Consider the following 14,949-nt stretch of genomic DNA (forward strand, 5'->3'; position numbering starts at 1 on the left):
GGTTGTCTACCGGAGCCGCTTCATCGACGCCATCATCAACCAGACCGGATCATCCCCGCCGAACCTCGAAACCATATACTCATCCAGCAGTCTACCGCAGTCGCTTTAGCTGCGGTATCGTTTACCCCACCGGAGCCACTTCGCCGGATCCGTCGTCCACCGCATCGGATCTAGCTCACCGACACCGCTGTGCATGAACCGGGTCTGCTTCACCGGCGCCGTGCAGGATCTAAACTCTTCTACTGTCGCTTTTCTATTGCTTGCATGCAAGTTCTTGTTTAATCTTGGGGGAACTTGTTTGTGCTAACGACGCGCCGTTACGTTTTTGCAGATGAGATGAGTAACCATGAAGTGTAATGGCCGTCTCTCCAACCCCAAGTAGCACATGTAGTGTACTTCATCACCGGATCTATCAACCCTAGGAAGATCTGTTGTGACTCCCACAGAGTGCTTCTCCTAATGTAAGTCCCTTGTTTTAGCGCCATGTTCTGGGTTCAGATGCTTGTTTGTCTGAAGCTCTTTTAGTTCATTCCTATCTATGACCGTAACACCTTGCTATTTTCTAGTTCATTGCTAACTTTAAGCGATTGAACATTTTGGTTTGCATTCCCTGCTTTGTAGATGTAGCCATCATAACTTCTATCTTGCTCACTCGTTGTTACAAAAATTATAGGCTGCTACTATTTTGTTCATGCCAATCTTGTTCTCCCTGAACATGTTGGTTTGCATTCCCTGTACTATAGGTGATGCCATTGTTATTTCTATCTACTTCATCGTAAGCTAACAAAGTAACTGCCTGCTATTAGTTCCTGCATGCTATCACTCTGCCATCCTGCAGTACAAATTTATTTGAACTCGTCACAGTAGCTACTTCCATCATAATTTTGTTTGCCATCTGATTCTTCAAAGGCTGCAATATTAACTTGTTTCTCTTAATTGGCATGGCGCTCACTGATACGTCTCAAACGTATCTATAATTTCTTATGTTCCATGCTACTTTATTGATGATACTCACATGTTTTATACACACTTTATGTCATATTTATGCATTTTCCGGCACTAACCTATTGACGAGATGCCGAAGAGCCAGTTGCTGTTTTGTGCTATTTTTGGTTTCAGAAATCCTACAAAGGAAATATTCTCGGAATTGGACGAAATCAACGCCCAGGGTCTTATTTTTCCACGAAGCTTCCAGAAGACCAAGGAAGATACGAAGTGGGGCCACGAGGTGGCGCCACACTAAGGCGGCGCGGCCAAGGTGGGGCCGCGCCGCCCTGTTGTGTGGGGCCCTCGTGTCGCCCCTAAACCTACCCTTCCGCCTATAAGAAGCCTTCGTCGAGATAACCCCAGTACCGAGAGCCACGATATGGAAAACCTTCCAGAGACGCCGCCGCCGCCAATCCCATCTCGGGGGATTCAGGAGATCGCCTCCGGCACCCTGCCGGAGAGGGGAATCATCTCCCGGAGGACTCTTCATCGCCATGATCGCCTCCGGAGTGATGTGTGAGTAGCTCACCCCTGGACTATGGGTCCATAGCAGTAGCTAGATGGTTGTCTTCTCCTCATTGTGCTATCATTGTTCGATCTTGTGAGCTGCCTAACATGATCAAGATCATCTATTTGCAATGCTACATGTTGCGTTTGTTGGGATCCGATGAATATGGAATACTATGTTATGTTGATTATCAATCTATCATCTATGTGTTGTTTATGATCTTGCATGCTCTCCGTTGCTAGTAGAGGCTCTGGCCAAGTTGATACTTGTAACTCCAAGAGGGAGTATTTATGCTCGATAGTGGGTTCATGCCTCCATTTAATCTGGGACAGTGACAGAAAGTTATAAGCTTGTGGATGTGTTGTTGCCACTAGGGATAAAACATCAATGCTATGTCTAAGGATATTTGTGTTGATTACATTACGCACCATACTTAATGCAATTGTCTATTGTTTGCAACTTAATACTGGAAGGGGTGCGGATGCTAACCCGAAGGTGGACTTTTTAGGCATAGATGCATGCTAGATAGCGGTCTATGTACTTTGTCGTAATGCCCAATTGAATTTCAAACTACTCATCATAATATGTATGTGCATTGTCATTCCCTCTTTATTTGTCAATTGCCCAACTGTAATTTTTTCACCCAACATGCTATTTCTTATTGGAGAGACACCACTAGTGAACTGTGGACCCCGGTCCATTCTTTTACATATGAATACAATCTACTGTAATACTTGTTCTTACTGTTCTTTGCAAACATCATCTTCCACACTATACATTTAATCCTTTGCTACAGCAAGCCGGTGAGATTGATAACCTCACTGTTACGTTGGGGCAAAGTACTTTGATTGTGTTGTGCAGGTTCCACGTTGGCGCCGGAATCCCTGGTGTTGCGCCGCACTACACTCCGTCACCATCAACCTTCATGTGCTTCTTGACTCCTACTGGTTCGATAACCTTGGTTTCTTACTGAGGGAAAACTTGCTGTTGTACGCATCACACCTTCCTCTTGGGGTTCCCAACGGACGCGTGTTGTACGCGTATCACTCACATATAGAATGGTGAACATATTGGTGTGCATTCCCTCTTCTACAAGTTCACATGTGATCCCACTATATTCCGTTTCTGGTCCATCCTAAGCCGTAGCATTAACTATCCTCTATGTGTTGCTCATTACAACTTTATATCCCGAAACAAATTGATTTGTTTCCCTTATCTACAAGTTTATGAGTGATGCCATTATAACTCCTATCTGTTTTATTCCTAGCTATTATAGTAACATCCTGCTATTATTTAGTTCATGGCCAATTTTAAGTAATTGCACATGTTGGTTCGCATTCCCTGCTCTATAGCTTTTGGCATCGTAACTTCTATATTTGGTTTACATTCCCTTCTCTGTAGATCTAGCCATCATAACTTTATCTTTCTCAGTCGTTGTTACAAAAATTATGGCCTGCTACTATGTTGTTTGTGCCAATTTTTTACTCCATGAACATGTTGGCTTGCATTCCCTGTACTACAGGTGATGCCATTGTTTTGTATCTAGTTCATTGTAAGCTAACAAAGTAAGGACTTAGTTTAGCATGCTATCACTCTGCTATCTAGCCTATAGTACAAATAAACTTGTCATACTAATAGATAATAATTTTGTGTGCCATCTTGTTCTTCAAAAGCTGCATTATTGACTTGTTTCTCTAACTTGGCATGACGCTTACATATGGAATGTTGAACATATTGGTTTGCATTCCCTCTTATACAAGTTCACAGGTGATCCCACTATATTATGTATCTGGTCCATCCTAAGCTCCAGCATTAACTATCCTCTATGTGTTGCTCATTACAAGTTTATATCCTGAAACATCTTTATTTGCATCCCCTTCACTATAAGTTCAGGAATATTATTTAGTTCACGGCCAATTTGAAGTAATTCCACTTGGCACATGTTGGTTCACATTCCCTCCTCTTTAGCTTTTGCCATCGTAACTTCTATTTTTTGTTTACATTTCTTGCTCTGTAGATGTAGCCATCATAACTTCATCTTGCCCAGTCGTTGTTACAAAATTTATAGCCTGCTACTATGTTGTTCATGCCAATTTTGTACTCCCTCGACATGTTGGTTTGCATGGGATTCGACAGTAGTAAGTCTGTTGTTTCATTCTAATGTGCTCTGTTATATTGGCTGTTGGTATGCGGCATGCACTCTTTGTTTGCTTATTGTGCGCTTTACAATGATCTTGTTATAACGACAAAATGATGAGTTCCAAATTCTTTGACAAACAATATTGTAGTGTCTTTTCCTTTCTATTGTTGCTGTCTTAACTTGTAATGTCTTGGTTTCAGATATAGGTGGTGCATGGACAACATAAAAGATTGCTGAATCGCTTCATTGTATTGCTGGGTTTAATTATCATTCAATTTCTCTGGGTTCTATAATATTTTTTCAAAGCCTTGCAGCTGATGTAATATTTAGTTAGTTTTTATAGTTCTTTCACGCATTTTTTCTATGGTGCTTGTGGTAAGTGAGGCTATCCAACAGAAATCATGTGATGCGTAAATATTCTCCGTATCTAAATCACAAATTCCCATCTCTTAAATGGCCCAATTAAGCGAAATCACATATGTGCCGGCCCGCAAAATCCTAAAGCGCCTATTATGCCGGCATATAAATAGCAACTAAACGGGCTGGCCCACTTACTTATTGGGCCAGCCCACTTGATTTAAGGTGGACCCCACCCATTAATTGGGCCGGCCCACTTGCTTTAAGGTGGACCCCACCCACTAACTGGGCCAGCCCTGTAACAGAAAAGTGGGCCTACGTGCTTATTGGGCCACCCCATTTGGTAACTGGGTTGGCCCGTTAGTAGGAATGTGGGCCCCACAAGCTTATTGGGCCGGCCCGCTAACTCGTTGGGTCAGCCCACCTGATTTACCGTGGACCCCACATACTAATTGGGCCGGCCCGTTAGCACGATAGTGGCCCCCACAAGCTTATTGGGCTGGCCCACTAACTTGTTGGGCCAGCCCAATTGCTTTTGTGGTGGGCCCCACTTACTAACTGGGTCGGCCCGTCAGCAGGAAATTAGGCCCCACATGTTTATTGGGCCGACCCGCCAACCTGTTGGGCCAGCCCACTTGCTTTATAGTGGACCCCACTTACTAACTCGGCCGGCCCGGTTACATAAAAGTGGGCCCCACCTGCTTATTGGGCCGGCCCACTATCTTGTTGGGCTAGCCCACTTGTTATATTGTGGACCCCACATACTAACTGGGCCGGCCCTTTAATAGGAAAGTGGGACCCACCTTTTTATTCTGGGTCGTCCCACTAGCTTGTTGGGCCAGCCCACTTGATATATGGTGGACCCCACTTTCTAAATGGGCCGGCCCGATAGCAAGAAAGTGGGTCCCACATGCTAATTGGGCCGGCCCACTAACTTCTTGGGCCGGCCCACTTGCTTTAAGGTGGACCCCACTTGTTAAATGGGCCGGCCCGATAACAGGAAAGTGGGCCCCGCATGTCTAGCGGGTCGGCCCTTTTGCCTATTGACCGGTCAAACGAGGGCATTTGGCCCGGCCCACATGCTTAGTGGGTCGGCCTATTTAAATTTTGACGAGTCAACCATAGAGGTTAGGCTCGGCCCGCGTAACTAATGGACCAGCCTAGCTATATAGTTGACCGTTCAAACTAAGTCAACTGGCCCGGCCCGCAACCTAAATGGGCTAGCCCGCTTAAGGCGTGGCAGGCCTCGTGTGGGCCTACCATCTACCACGGGGTTTCAGCCGGTTAACGCCGTTAACTACCAGTTAACGCCGTCTGCCACGTGTCAGTTTGCATGACGTCAGCAGTCAACGGGCTCCCGGAAACACTTCTGCAACGGTCCGATTTTCCGTGGCGGAAGGTCGCCCGAGCGCGACGGACCGAAAAAAACGTCGTAGGACTTTGCCTGACGCAGTTTCGACAACAGAACCCATATCATCGGGTTAGGCCCATAGGCGACGAAAAATGGCCCTTAGTGGACGATTTTGGGACGTTGTCTATCAGAACTTTTCTTGTAGTGTACCAATTCTCAATGGAACAACAGATCACACAAGACTTTTCAGGGATTCCACACTAAATCAATGCAATTGGATGTAGAAATTCAATAGAGTTGCAAAGCAAACAACTATGAACTAGGGTTTATCTTAAACGTGGTCTAAAGCAACTTTTGGGGCGTCCTGGCACTTATATAGGGGTTCAGGACGACCTCAGGTCGAATAAGTACGAAAATAACCGACCCAGAATAGATCTGGTCGAGACAGACTCGGAGTCGGCCGGTCTGGCGGCCGGTCGACCGGGTCTGGGACCAGCCGGTCCGGTTCAAACCGGACCTGGCACCAGGTGGTGACCGGGCGAGGCTCCCGGGCATACTGGATAGTGCCCGGTTGGCACAAGCGCCACAGCCGGTTGAAACCGGACGGACCCGGCGCTGGGTCCGGTCAGACCGGGCCTGGGACCGGATGGTCCGGCGACACGGCCGGTCAGACCGGATCTGGCACCGGCCTGAACACCATCTTCCCCTCTCGCGCATGCCTCCCGCTCCTCCCTCACGCGTCCATGGGATGTCTTCATGTCCAGCTCCATGTCCAGCTTCACGTCCATCTTCTGGTCTAGCTGCTCCTCTCCTCCTCGTGCGATGCTTGCTCCCTCTTCATACCTGATCATACATAAGTAATAGCACTTAGGCAGTATAAAGTTCTCGTCAATCAAAGTATTGTTTAGGAACAAGTTCACCTGTTGTTTAAGTAGCTTCACACGAGCTCGTGTCATTGGTCCAATCCTAACTTCATTGGACTTGAGCTTCACAGCAGGATCATCTTCAACTTGCAATGACGGAGGTAGTAGTGAGGTAGGGATGTCCTCATCATCGATCTCCCCCTCCTACTACCGAAACTCCACCGGAGATAATTCCGGTAAGTAGCGAGAAAGTGGGCGGAGAAAGCTCCGGAGCCAAGCGACCTGCCGCTGAAGAAGCTGAGGCACAAGGCCAAGAGGAGGCGGGAGTCGACTCTTTAGGAAAAACTGAAACTGCGGCGGGCGACGTCGTCGTGTTTCCGAAGAATTTTGGAGATCCGGCTGACCTTACCTCCACCCCCAAGGCGTATGCGACCAAGTTTGTTAACAAGCTCACATAGGCGGAGAAATGGGATCTTGAACAGGATCTCCTCAACGCCATGATGAACAACGCCTGGGGTAAGCCTGACACCGAGTCATCGGAAATTCAGGACTTCAAGAGGGAAGTTGACCAGTTCTTCGACAAACTCCTCTACAAGCACAAGGTACTCCCCAGTAGCCCCCAAGTATATAGGTGAAAACTAGTCAATAGTTAGCGTCTAAATACTTAGAAGAAAGTTGAAATGAAGTGCATTTTAAAATGTCGTAGTAGCCCCCAAGTATTATGGCGGAAATGTTTCCGGCAACAATGCTTCAGAAGAACTTACTTATAGAATATCCAAAATTTACTCCTGCTCTGTCTCTATTTTCAGGAACAGCAAGCTCTACACTATGAGCTACATAAAAATATTGCCCTGCAGCGCCGCGTTACCCTGAGTCAGGCAGAGAAAATTCAAGCTTTTAAGCAGGAGAACGCGGATCTGAAAAAGTAGTTGTCAGTCGCCCAAGGTTGGTTTCCGTCTGATTTGCCAATAATTCATGATACGAATTCCAAATTGATTTTGATTTATCTTGGATAGGTGCATCCTCTTCCCTCGCCGCAGCATCCTCCGAGCTCGAGACTCTCCGCTCCTCCCAGAAAGATCTAGAGGCGGAGCTCGCAGAGGCGGAGAAAAAACTGGCGGAAAAGAAATCAGAACTCATCCGGAAGGAGGGTGAATTCGAGTTAAAAAGAAAAGTTGATAGTGAAACCATCCAGAAGCAACAGAAGGAACTTGGCAGACTCCGGAGTTACATGGAGACGGCGGAGAAGCACTGGGACTTACTCAACGAGGACATCATGGGTATAACTTCCGAAGTTCATATAATAATGTATGTGCTAAGCTCAATCCTTATGCTTATCTCCAACCTTCTCATGCAGAACCATTGGGATACACCGAGGAACGTCGGAACCAGTTCCCCCGAGATGATCTTCTTCAGCTCGCCGGAGATGACTGCAAGGACCTCATCTCAGCTTCCCGGAAGATTTGCCACAACTTAGCAATCAAGAAGAGCCGAACTTGCGAAGTTTGCAAGCTTATCCAGAGGGAGAATGGACATTCTTCTGGAGCTGGTAGTGGATCTGCAGGCGCCATCGGCCCGAGGTGCTGCTGCCATGTCCTTGGCTATGTGCCTGGCACATAACCTGGGTCTTGATATTAACAGGGTGACTTCCCGTGTTCCTCTAGATTCGGACGTCAATGCGCTACTGGATGCAGTTAGCGGCTATGATACCCGCATCGCCCGGAGCTTCCAGCCGACGAGCATCTTGAAGCGGAGCTTCTAAAGGAACGCGAGGCGGAGGCTCGACCTGCGGAATCCGGAAGCCAGTGCACCTGGACGAGCTCCAAGGATGCCACGAAGGACAAGTCCGAAGGCGACGCTGCATCTCCGGGTGAGGACGACGAAGAGAGTGATGATGATGTCTCGTCTCCGGCCAAAGGCGAAGAAGAAACCGATCCGAAGGTTGATGACAAGGGCGAAGCTTCTCCGACTAAGGAGGAGTAAAAACTTATTCCTGCTGGAAGAAAACAATGCATCATTTTGGCCCCATCGAGGGTTTGTAATATAACTTAAATTCTTAAGTGGCTAGGGACGAAACAAGTATGCGTGGGCGGAAAAAACTTATCCCGCTATCCATTATAATTATTTGCATGTTTCGTTCGTTCGAAAAGCAAGTGCTAGTTTCTAAGTTTTTCGGCTAGTTCACTTTACCTTCCACGAGCCGAAAGACCTTTAGCCGGAAACGCTCGCCAGCGGCGACGAAGCCCAATGGCAATCCGTCAATAACCGCGGAAACAAGCCCCCAGTTAAGGTGCCTTAAGTCGCTACTAGGAATCCATCAATTTTCAACAAAAGACTTGTACACCAGAAAACTTAAGCTCACGTCCTAAGGGACGATTTTGAAAATCACAACTTTCATACACGCCTAGGCGGAAATATCCAGCTCTGCGGTTTTAGTCAGAAAAGGTACACGATCCAAAAATGAAAAATTAAAGGAGGCAAAATACTCTAAGAGTGAACCATATGTTTTATTTCATTGATCATGTATCATAGATATTACAAGGTATGTAATGCAGAATTTGCTAAGTGTGGAAAGGACGTAGCTGTGCTGTATTCCAGGGACGATCTGTTTCATCATATATGTCATCCGGATCCTCTCGCTTGCGTTTCCGGTACCAATTAGCAGGTCTATCCTTTAACTCCCAGAAATCGACAAGGTAGTACGATCCATTGTGAAGCACTTTGCTGATGACAAAGGGTCCTTCCCATGGAGATTGCAACTTGTGATTTTTCACCTGGCGAAGGCGGAGGACTAAGTCTCCGACCATGAATGAGCGATTCCGAACTCGATGGCTATGATAGCGTCGGAGTTTCTACTGGTAGATGATGGAGCGTTGGTCAGGTAAATTCCGAGCTTCTTTGATCAGGTCCAAAGAAAGCTGTCGAGCCTCATCAGCAGTTTCTTCATTGTAGGCGGAGACTCGCGGTGAATCATGGATGATGTCGGAGGGGAGCACGGCTTCGGATTCGTATACCAGGAAGAACGGAGTAAATCCGGTTGACCTGTTAAGGGTAGTTCGTAAACTCCACAGAACAGAATCTAACTCATCAGCCCAAGCTCCAGCTGCGCGTCGTAGTGGTTCTTCAAGGCGCAGTTTAATTCTGGATAGTATGATGCCATTGGCTCTTTCGACCTGACCATTAGATTGTGGGTGAGCCACAGATGCAAGATCAAGCCGGATCCCTACGTCATTGCAATAATCCTTCAATTCTCCTTGTGTGAAGTTCGTGCCATTGTCTGTGATTATGATGTGTGGGATGTCGAATCTCGTTACGAGGCTGCAAACAAATTTTAGTGCCGTAGCACCGTCGGATTTTCTCACTGGCTTTGCCTCGATCCACTTGCTAAACTTGTCAACAGCGACCAGGAGGTACTCAAAACCGCCAGGAGATGATTTCTTTAACTTTCCAACCATATCGAGCCCCCATACCGCAAATGGCCAGGTGATAGGGATGGTCTTTAGCTCTTGGGCTGGAGCGTTTGGTTGAGTAGCGTAGTACTGACAACCTCAGCAAGTTTTTACCAGTTTATCAGCATCTTCTTTAGCTGTGAGCCAGTAAAATCCTAGCCGAAAAGCTTTGGCAATGAGTGACCTGGGGGCGGCATGATGCCCGCAATCCCCTGCATGGATCTCTCTGAGGATTTCAATGCCATCTTGATTTGAGACGCCTTTGAGAAATACCCCGTTTGCACTTCGTTTGTAGAGTTGTCCATCAACGATTGTGTAGGATCTCGCTCGTCCGATGATCTGTCGTGCGAGGACCTCGTCCTCTGGCAATTTTTTATCAATGAGTTAGTCCAGGAACGGCTTTGTCCATGCCAGAATGATAGCCATCACTTCCTTAGCCGGAGATACTTCCATATCCAGGTTTTCTGGGTTTGCGCCCTTCACCGAGGGTATACGTAGGTGCTCCAGGAAAATGCCAGGCGGAATTGGTTTCCTGCCGGATCCGAGCTTGGATAGCATATTTGCCGTTGTGTTATCGTCTCTCCTGACGTACTTGACTTCGTATCCGAAGAAGCATTTGGCGATCTCGTCAACTTCGTCTCTGTAAGCCGCCATGACGGAGTTTCTGGCGTTCCAGGTTCCGGCTACTTGTTGTGCCACCAGGTCGGAATCTCCGTAGCAAATGATGTGTTTGATCCCAAAGTCCTTAGCGATGCGCAATCCATGTAGTAGAGCCTCGTATTCCGCCATGTTGTTTGTAGCTTCGAAGTGAATCTGCAAGACGTACTGCAGTTCTTCTCCAGTTGGTGACTTCAGGGTGACTCCAGCCCTCGAGCCTTGGTGTTGTTTGGATCCGTCAAAGTGCATGATCCATGGTTCTGGTCCGGGTCAGGCGCGCCCTCCGGCGTTTCCGTCCAATCGGCAATAAAATTTGCCAATACTTGGGACTTGATCGTGCTTCTGGCTTGGTAGTTCATGTCGAAGGCAGATAATTCAATGCCCCATTTTGCCACTCGCCCTGTCCCGTCGGAATTGTGAATGATGGTTGACAAGGGAGCCTTGCTCACCACTGTCATGGGGTGCTCCTGGAAGTAGTGCCTCAGCTTCCTGCTGCCTAGGAAGACTCCATAGACTAGCTTTTGAAAGTGAGGGTAGCGTTGCTTGGATTCCGTTAGGACCTTGCTTATGTAGTAAACTGGCCTCTGGACTCCGTACTCGTAGCCTTCTTCCTTTCGCTCCACCACGATAACTAAGCTTACGACCTTGTTGGTGGCTGCCAGATAGAGGAACATTGGTTCTGACTCAGCTGGTGCCGCCAAAATAGGTGGGGAAGTGAGTAGTTCTTTCAACCCCTGAAGTGCTGCGTCTGCTGCATCATCCCAGACAAACTTGTTTGATTTCTTCAGCAACTTGTATAAAGGTAGCGCCTTCTCGCCAAGATGGCTAACAAATCTACTGATTGCGGCAACGCAACCAGTTAATCGTTGCACATCTTTGAGGCAAGTTGGCCTTTTGATGCACAGAATTGCCTTGATCTTTTCCGGGTTAACTTCGATGCCTCTGTGAGACACAATGAAGCCAAGGAGTTTTCCGGCTGGTACGCCAAAGACGCACTTCAGCGGATTCAACATCATCTTGTACCGTCGGAGATTGCCAAAGGTTTCCGTGAGGTCGCTAATCAAATCGGATCCTTTCCGGGTCATGACCGCAATGTCGTCGACGTAGGCGTGCACATTCCAACCAATTTGGTCGCTGAGGCAGCGCTGCATCGTACGTTGGTAAGTGGCACCTGCATTTTTCAAACCGAAGGGCATGGTGACGTAGCAGTAAGTGCTGAAAGGTGTGATGAACGAGGTCTCCTTTTGGTCGGACTTCTTCATCCGGATCTGGTGATACCCGGAATATGCGTCAAGAAAACACAGAAGTTCCGCCCATGTCGTCGAATCAATGACTTGGTCAATGCGCGGCAAGGGGAACGGATCCTTCGGACAATGCTTATTTAAGCCGGAGTAATCGATGCACATTCTTAGTATTTCCGAATTCTTTTTGGGTACAAGGACGGGATTTGCGACCCAATCAGTATGGAGAACTTCTATTACAAAACCTGCCTCTAGTAACTTTGCTAATTCCATCCCTATGGCGCGGCACTTCTTATCTCCAAAGCGTCGCATAGCTTGCTTCACCGGTCTTGCTCCCGGATTTGTGTTGAGGTAGTGCTCGGCGAGTTCGCTTGGTACTCCATACATGTCAGAAGGTTGTCATGCGAAGATATCCATGTTAGCGCGGAGGAACTCGATGAGCACGCTTTCCTATTTGGGGTCCATGTTGGCTCCGACTGAAACCTGCTTGGAGTTTTCGCCTACCTTGAGGTCGATCTGCTTGGTTTCTATCGCGGCCTTGAACGAGTTCTTCTGTTCGGAGATCTGCTTCTTGGTTGTATGCATCTCTGTCGGATCCACCGCGGCTCTGTAGCCTTGCAGCTCCTCTTCAGTTATGACGGATTTTGCAAAGGCGGCTTCGCCCTCCTCGCAGTCTTGCGCCTTTTTGTAGTCTCCGGATATGGTAATCATACCATTAGGACCCGGAATCTTGAGCTTGGTGTAGATGTAGCATGCCCTTGCGTGGAACTTGTGGTAGGTGGGCCTGCCGAAGATTACATGGTAGGAGCTTTTGAACGGCACAACCTCGAACGTGATCATCTCTTCCCGGAAATTATTGACATCGCCGAAGGCCACGGGGAGTTTGATGCTGCCGAGGGAGTTGGCCTTTTTACCCGTAACCACACCATGGAACTCAGTGGTGCTGTGCTTGAGCTGTTCCTTGGTAAGGTTCATCCTCTCCAGAGTCTCCAGGTACATGATGTTTAGGCTGGCCCCGCCATCCATAAGGCACTTGGAGAAGTCATACCCGTCTATGCGGGGACTTACAACCAGGGCGTAGCATTCTTTTGGGATGATGGTCGGGTGATCCGCCCTGTCGAAAGTGCAGGGTTTTTCCGACCACTAGACGTACTGAGGTACGGCCGAAACCGTCGCATTGAGGATCCGGAGGGCCGATTTTTTGGCCCGGACCGTTTGAGTTCCGAGAAAGGTGTGGTAAGCTCCAGCACTCTTTTTTCCGAAGGGATTGGATTTGTTAGCTGCGGAGCCCTCTTTGGGATCCGGCGAAGCATCATCCTCGTCCATGGCCTCGGAACTGTCCTCTTCTTTGTCTTTGTTCTTGCCCTTGCCTCCTTTGCCACGTGGGCGGTGCTTCCGGGCTCGCTTGTATCCTGCTTCCGGGTCAGATTTGAGATCATTGACCCACTTGCAGTTGCGGTTGGTGTGAGCGGACTTCCCTGTAGCCGGATCCAGAAGGGCCAGGCAGGGCATGTCTCTGTACTCCTCGTAAGTTTTGGGGGCGCGGGTTCCGGCAGTGGTGACCTCGTCAGCACGCTGCTGGCCCCTGCCGGCTCCGCCCCCGCGACCGCGGCCTCTCCCACCTCCTTGACCTCCGCGTTGGAATGCCATTGCAACCATGTCGGATCCTCCGCTCTTCTGATCTTCAGAGGGGTTTTCCGCTTGTTATTGTTGCTGTCGGCGTTGTTGCGGATCTTCTTTTGCTGATGCAGGGGTAAGGCTGTAGCTGGAAGTTCTCTACCTGCGTCGTCATCGGCGGCGGTGTGGTTGCTGGCGATGTTGATCATGTCATCCAAAATCAGCTTATTCTCATTGACCAAGCAGGTCAGCTTATGCCGGAGTAGGCTTCCCCTCTGCAATCCGCCTATGAAGGAGTGCATAGCTGTGCGATTATCCACGTTCTCGCACTCGTTCCTGGTTTGCAACCATCGGGTGAGGAAGTTCCTCGATGTTTCACCCTTCTTGTGGATACATGCCCTAAGTCGCTAGTTGTGGCAGGCCTTTTGTAGGTGCCTCTGAAGTGCTTTTCGAAGGCATTCTTCACGTCAAACCAGCAAAAGACTGAATTCCTCTCGAGGTCACTAAGCCAGATCCGGGCTGGGCCTACAAGGTACAACTGGAGCATGCGGCAAGCTATATTAGGGGTTCCTCCGGCGAAGGTTACTGCATTGTAGTAATCTTCTATCCAGGTATCCGGTGATACGCGTACAGCACGCGTCCGTTGGGAACCCCAAGAGGAAGGTGTGATGCGTACAGCGGCAAGTTTTCCCTCAGTATGAAACCAAGGTTTATCGAACCAGTAGGAGCCAAGAAGCACGTTGAAGGTTGATGGCGGCGAGATGTAGTGCGGCGCAACACCAGGGATTCCGGCGCCAACGTGGAACCTGCACAACACAAACCAAGTACTTTGCCCCAACGAAACAGTGAGGTTGTCAATCTCACCGGCTTGCTGTAACAAAGGATTAGATGTATAGTGTGGATGATGATTGTTTGCAGAAAACAGTAGAACAAGTATTGCAGCAGATTGTATTTCAGTATAGAGAATTGGACCGGGGTCCACAGTTCACTAGAGGTGTCTCTCCCATAAGATAAACAGCATGTTGGGTGAACAAATTACAGTTGGGCAATTGACAAATAGAGAGGGCATGACCATGCACATACATATTATGATGAGTATTGTGAGATTTAATTGGGCATTACGACAAAGTACATAGACCGCTATTCAGCATGCATCTATGCCTAAAAAGTCCACCTTCAGGTTATCATCCGAACCCCTTCCGGTATTAAGTTGCTAACAACAGACAATTGCATTAATTATTGCGCGTAATGTAATCAATAACTACATCCTCAGACATAGCATCAATGTTTTATCCCTAGTGGCAACAGCACATCCATAATCTTAGAGGTTTCTCTCACTCCCCCAGATTCACGGAGACATGAACCCACTATCGAGCATAAATACTCCCTCTTGGAGTTACTAGCATCAACTTGGCCAGAGCATCTACTAATAACGGAGAGCATGCAAGATCATAAACAACACATAGATATAAATTGATAATCAACATAACATAGTATTCTCTATTCATCGGATCCCAACAAACACAACATATAGAATTACAGATAGATGATCTTGATCATGTTCGGCAGCTCACAAGACCCGACAATTAAGCACAATGGGGAGAAGACAACCATCTAGCTACTGCTATGGACCCATAGTCCATGGGTAGACTACTCACACATCACTCCGGAGGCGACCATGGCGGCGTAGAGTCCTCCGGGAGATGATTCCCCTCTCCGGCAGGGTGCCGGAGGCGATCTCCTGAATCCCCCGAGATGGGATTGGCGGCGGCGGCGTCT

The sequence above is a fragment of the Lolium perenne genome, chromosome 2, assembly GCF_019359855.2.
Source record: "Lolium perenne isolate Kyuss_39 chromosome 2, Kyuss_2.0, whole genome shotgun sequence".
Lineage (NCBI taxonomy): Eukaryota > Viridiplantae > Streptophyta > Magnoliopsida > Poales > Poaceae > Lolium > Lolium perenne.